The sequence below is a fragment of the Canis aureus genome, chromosome 5, assembly GCF_053574225.1.
Source record: "Canis aureus isolate CA01 chromosome 5, VMU_Caureus_v.1.0, whole genome shotgun sequence".
NCBI classification, from domain to species: Eukaryota; Metazoa; Chordata; class Mammalia; order Carnivora; family Canidae; genus Canis; species Canis aureus.
The window spans coordinates 84983325-84989240 of record NC_135615.1 but is presented as its reverse complement, the minus strand read 5'-3'; positions in this window follow the sequence as shown (position 1 = coordinate 84989240).

Sequence of the window (5916 nt, the reverse complement as noted above, 5' to 3'; positions counted from 1 at the left end):
TTGGGGGGGAGGGCGGCAGGCTCCCCTGCAAGACAGGATCCCGTGGGGCCCAGACCAGGTCAGAAGGAGCTGGCTTTGCAGCCAGTCCTGAGACCTCCCCCGAGTGTGAGCTGCCACTCCCCACCCAACCACAGCTCGGCCTTCCAAACCGCCCCGGCCGCAGCACCTGCTGCAGCTAAACCCTCTGTGTTTCCCAAAAGGTAGCCGTTAGTCACCTGAAGGCCCTAGGGCCCTCCACAGACACGGGGCCCAGGAATCTGCATGTTGAACAAGCCTTGCAGGTGACTCTGATGCTGGCCGAGGCTGGAGAGCTGTTCCTCCAGACGCCTGGCACACAGGGGGTGCCCAGTAAGTGTCCGTGGGCAGCCGGGCTGTTCTTGGGCCCGGTGCCTTCCACTAGCCCTGCCTGCAAAGCAGAGTCATCGACTCGGGGGGGTGACATGGTGGGGGCCCTGCGAGGGCCGCAGGTTGTGCTGGGTAGGGAGGAAAGGCTCCGGGGAGGCCCACGCCGAGGACATGCAGCCAAACTATGCACGCAGCCCCTGCGTCGGGGACCCGCGGGCCCCGGTCCTGTCTACAGGAACCTGCGTGTTCCCCGTTACCCAGGAGCAAAACCAGTGGGGTTTCCTGCGCTGTGGGGCTTTGGGGGCTGAGCCCTGCATGGCCTGGGAGGGATTGGGACGGACCAGCTTCCTGGGCCTTGACTCTGACATCCGCTGGCTCGCTCACTTCTGCACCCCCCTCTCCCCTCCCGTGCACGCTCGTCGCCTCACATCATGCAACCTTACTGGGCCCCTTCCTCTGCGTATCACCCGGTCACCGGTGGAAAGCAAACCCCTCTGTCCTCCAGGACCACCCCGTCCGGTGGCGTGAGGCGTGGCCGGCTGCGCAGAGCTCGTTGGCCGCGGGGGCGGCTCGGCTGGAGTGCGGTGCCCTTCACGCGTGTAAGCTCGCCCGGGAGCTGGGCCCCTGCGTGGCAAGGCGATGTCTGCAAGTCACTGGGCCCAGAGGCGACTCTCAATAACTGCTAGTATCACAATTACTAAGAGAGGAGAGGGACGTGTAAGCAGCTAACCTACGGAGGTGAGGGTCTGCCGGAGGCCCGTGCGAGTGCCGAGCCCTGCCTGGCTCGCTGGGATGTGGTTAAGGGCAAGTTTCACAAGAGGGAGCTGGGCTTCGAGCTGAAGGTGATCGAGTAGGTGATCACCAAGCAGATGGAAGGGGAAGGATCCCCGGGCAGAGCAGCGCCCACGGACCAGGGCACGGAGGAGAGGACTCAAGGTCATCCAGGGAGCCCAGGGTGGTTAGAGTATGGGGCCGGGGGGACGTGCCTCGCAGACGGTCTGGGCCGGGATGTGCAGCCTCCAGCATCTCGCTCGGAGGGAGATCCGAACCATCCCGAAGGCCGCAGGGAGCCACAGGCCAGGGCGCCGAGGACCCCGGGCGTTCTCAGTGTTGGCGCCGCGTGCATTTTGGGCCGGATGCTTCTCTGGTGTGGGGCTGCCCTGTGTGTCCTAGGACATCTAGCCGCACCCTGGCCTCTGCCCACCGGCACCACCCTGCCCTGCAATCGTGACAGTCCCAAACGTCTCCAGACATTGGCAGACGTCCCTTGCTGGGCAGGGGCCAAACATCGCCCCTTGATTTCAGATACTGAGTCAGGGGGAGACGACATGACCGCCTCGTGCTTCTGCGAGCTGGCCCCGACCACGCCACGGAGAACAGGTTAGAGGGCCGGACAGGTTAGAGGACCAGGTGAGAGGCCCCTGGAGCATCACAAGTGAGAAATGGCCAAGGCCAAAGCCAGGGCTGGTCTGTGAGGCAGTAGGAAGGGGCGATCCAGACTGAGGCCGGGTGTGAAGGGGGCTCCTGTGCTGTCGCTGCCGTTTACCAGCTTCCCGGTGGCAGGTACAATATGGTGGGTGCCAGGATCAAACCCCACCTCGAAGAGAGAGCTCCGGGCCACCCGTGCAGTTGTTCTGACAGACTGAATGCCACGTGGTTCGCCCAGCATTTGCCATTGCCCATCCCCAGGCAAAGAAGATGCTGGGGTTGGGGACACCTGGGGGGCTCAGCGGTTGAGCGTCTGCCTTCGGCTCAGGGTCCAGGAATCGAGTCCCGCATCGGACTCCCCGCAGGGGGCCTGCTTCTCCCTCTGCCTGTGTCTCTGCCTCTCTCTGTGTGTCTCTCAGGAATTTAAAAAATCAAGAAAAAGAAGAAGATACTAGGTTTGGAGATTCTAAGAGAAGGGATTTGGGGAAGGGTATGGCCATTGTGCTGAGCACCCCTTGCTGCCTCTTGAGGTAGGGGGTGCTTCCCTTTATCTTGGGCGAAGCCGCCTGGGGGGTGCTTGATATCCAGAGTTTAGGGCCCAGAAGACTGATAGGAGATCCTTGCCCCTTGTGCACTCCCGAGTGCCCAGGACCCCACGTAAAGGTGTGTGACATGAGTTAGAGCCTGAGGCTAGATGGGCCCGAGGTGGCCGCCCTGGAGCAAGACAGGATGCATGAGGTGTGAGCCGGCCGGGCTGCTGCAGGCAAAGGGCAAGGGGCCACCGTGGACTCCAGGTGAGAAGCCAGCTTCGGGCCATCTCTAACCCAAAGGGCTTCCTCCGGGGGCGGTGCCTCAGCAGGAGAGGCCTGGAGGACCCCCCTTTGTGTTGGAGACAAGGGGATGTAGACAGTGGTGGGCAGCAGGAGGCTCGGGCATCTCTAGTGCAGGTGGGGGGTGCTGTGGTCAGAGGAGTCATCCAGAAAGCCTTCAAGGTCCCCACGAATGTGCCTCCAGAGAATGAACCAGAAACTGCTTCCAAGAGGCCCCAGTGGGGGGGGGGGTGCGACAACTGTAGCTGCCATGGAACAGCTCCCCAAAGCCTCTCCCCAGCCACGCCTGGCAGGGTCAAGACAGAAGTCACCAGATCCTCCCCTCCGAGGTCCTTTCCGAGCTGGGTTCAGCCGGAGAAGGGGAGAAGCCCCCCTAAGAGACTGGAGCTCTGATGGGTTCCCAGGACTTGCCGAGGTGCGCGAACAGGCTCCGGGGGCGCCCGAGATCCCACGCGGAGGCCGGACCGGGCGGCGGGCCTCGTCCCTCGGGCCTGTGCCAGCTGCTGGCCTGCGCTCAGAGCAGCCTCCGCCCTGCGCCTGCCCTGCTCTCTGGACACTGGGCTGACCCCACAAACTCCGTTTCCCAAGTTCCTTTGTCAAAATGTTTTCCATCTTAGGTTCGGCCGATGGGAGGCACTGGTGGGAGGTCAGTGCGAGGGCGGGAGGGGGAAGCCGGGCTGTCTCCCTCCTTTGTGCTTCTCCTGGGGTCTCCTGCAGTGGCTCCGTGTCCTCCACGGTTCCAGATTCCCCGATGCCCCGGCTCCTGGCCCCCGAGGTGCCACCTCCAGCCCCAGGGGTGGCGGCGGTTCTGAGTGGCTAATCTCAGGGTTCTCTCCCCTTCCCATACTTGTTCTTTTAATTCCTCTAACATTTTTAAAGAGATTTTATTTATTTATTCATGAAAGACACAGAGAGAGAGAAGAGACCCAGGCAGAGGGAGAAGCAGGCTCCACGCAGGGAGCCCGACGTGGGACTTGATCCCGGGACCCCGGGGTCACGCCCTGAGCCAGAGGCAGATGCTCAACCGCTGAGCCAGCCAGGTGCTCCAATTTCTCTAACATCTTTGTAACAAATTCCTGTATATTAATACCCTATATTATATATATGTATATACGTTAACTGTACCCACTTTTTTCCTTTTATTTTATTTTTTTCTTAAATATTTTATTTATTTATTAATGAGAGACACAGAGAGAGAGACAAGCAGAGACACAGGCAGAGGGAGAAGCAGGCTCCACACAGGGAGCCCGACGTGGGACTCAATCTGGGTCTCCAGGATCAGGCCCTGGGCCGAAGGCGGCGCTAAACCGCTGAGCCACCCAGGCCGCCCTTTTTTTCCTTTAAAGAGAGAGTGCTCGCACGCAAGTGGGGTTGGGGAGGTTGGGGAAAGGCAGAGGGATAGAGAGAGAATCTCAAGCAGGCTCCACGCCCAGCTCGGAGCCCAAGGTGGGACTCGATCTCATGACCCTGAGATCATGACCTGAGCGGAAATCAAGAGTTGGCCCTAACCGACAGAGCCACCCGGGGGGCCCCTAAATACCCTTTATAGAATCACTAGGGAGAGGGTTTGCTTTCCTCCTGACGAGGCTGTCACCCACCCCTTGGGTCCAGCTGATGGAGCTGGGCTGGGAGGGTGGATCCCAGGAGGATCCCCACGTTTAAGCGGTGAAGGTGCCATTCACTGGGATGGGGAGCCATAGAGGGGAAGAGTCAGTGGGACCCACTGGGTTTGAGGTGTGTGCACATCAGCCATGGAGAACCATTTGCCCTTGCTTCCACCAGGTGACACCCTCCTCCTGGTCTTCGGCTCTCTGTTCCGGATCAGGGAGTCCTCAAGACTTCCAGGTGGGACTTGTGGGGGCCAGAAGAAATCTTTAAGCTAGTTTTAGAGGCCGAGTCTCTATGTGGAGTTAGTGGGCTATGCTGGCCCCACCCTCAACATGGCCTTGCTCTCAGAAATGTTTGGGAACCAGGTAATTTCCCAGACTCCTGGTCAGGAGGTGGGATTTTCCACCCCACAGATCACTTCCCAGTTTCTCCTTCAGCACCTAGCAGCACCATCCTTGCCATGTCCACCATGGGGGTTGGTGGCCCAGAGGAGAGGTCCCTGAACCTGTCGGGCAGCCTGCCTGGGGGGCACGGGGGGAACAGAGCAGTCTCCTTGGAAACGCCCTGTGTGCTGGGGGCGAGGACTCCCAGGGCTGGGGGTCCACACAGGGCCAGCCCTCGCCCTAGAGTTGCCCCTGAAAGGAAGAGGGTGAAGATGGCAGCTCGAGCGGGTACTCAGTGTGAGCCCAGGGAACCAGCCAGCCCTCCGGGGCCTTGGCCTGGGTCGGCTCCTCTTTGGGCCCCTCTCCTTCCTGAGTGGCTTTCTGCCCTGGCCTCTGTGCTGTCAGTCACCTGGCGGGGGACTTCAGAAGGAAGGCAGGGCAGGGGCCCGCAGAAGGGCTGGAAGGATGTTTAAAGGTAGGTGTGCCCGGCGTTCGGCCGCCGAGTGCAGGACTCCTGATCTCCCGCGGTCAGTTCACGCCCCACACTGGGCACAGCCTACTGACAAAAAATGTTTAAAGTGGGCAGCCCGGGTGGCCCAGTTGCTTAGCACGGCCTTCGGCCCAGGGCCTGATCTGGGAGACCCGGGATCGAGTCCCACCTCGGACTCCCAGCATGGAGCCTGCTTCTCCACCTGCCTGTGTCTCTGCCCCTCTCTCTCTCTCTCTCTCTCTCTCTCTCTCCCCCCCCCCCCCGTGGGTCTCTAATAAATAAATAAAAAATCTTAAAATGTTTAAAGGTAAGTGAACGCATGAATAGTGGTACTAGCGGCTAACAGAGCGCACAGCTATTAAGCTGCAGGTGTATTTTGGAAACATAAACCGCCTTGTATGCGCGGGACGCTCTAATGCTCCGAAGGTCCGGCTCCGAGGTCAGTGCAGGGCGCCCCGGGGGGTCTGGATCCCCGAGAAGCGGGAGGTGCCGCCCGAGCTCTGTCACCTTTGGGAGGTGTCCGGCCCAGTTAGTGCCCCGCCCGCCTGGCGCAGGCCCGGCTGAGGCCCGCGGGAGAGACTCGGGGGGCAGCGGGCCCTGGAGGGAGGCTGCGGGGTCCCGGGCCGGAGCGGCTGGCGCGGGCGGGGCCGGCCCGGCGGGTGGGTGGGAGGAGCCCGGGTGGGAGCGGGGCCTGCAGGGGGCGGGGCCGGCGGGGGCGGGGCCTGAATGGGGCGTGGCCTGGAGGGGGCGTGGCCTCGAGGCCCCGCCCCCCGCCACCTGCCTCCCTCCCGCCGCCCGCCGGCTTTCGCTTTCCGTCCGAGGCGCGGGAGGC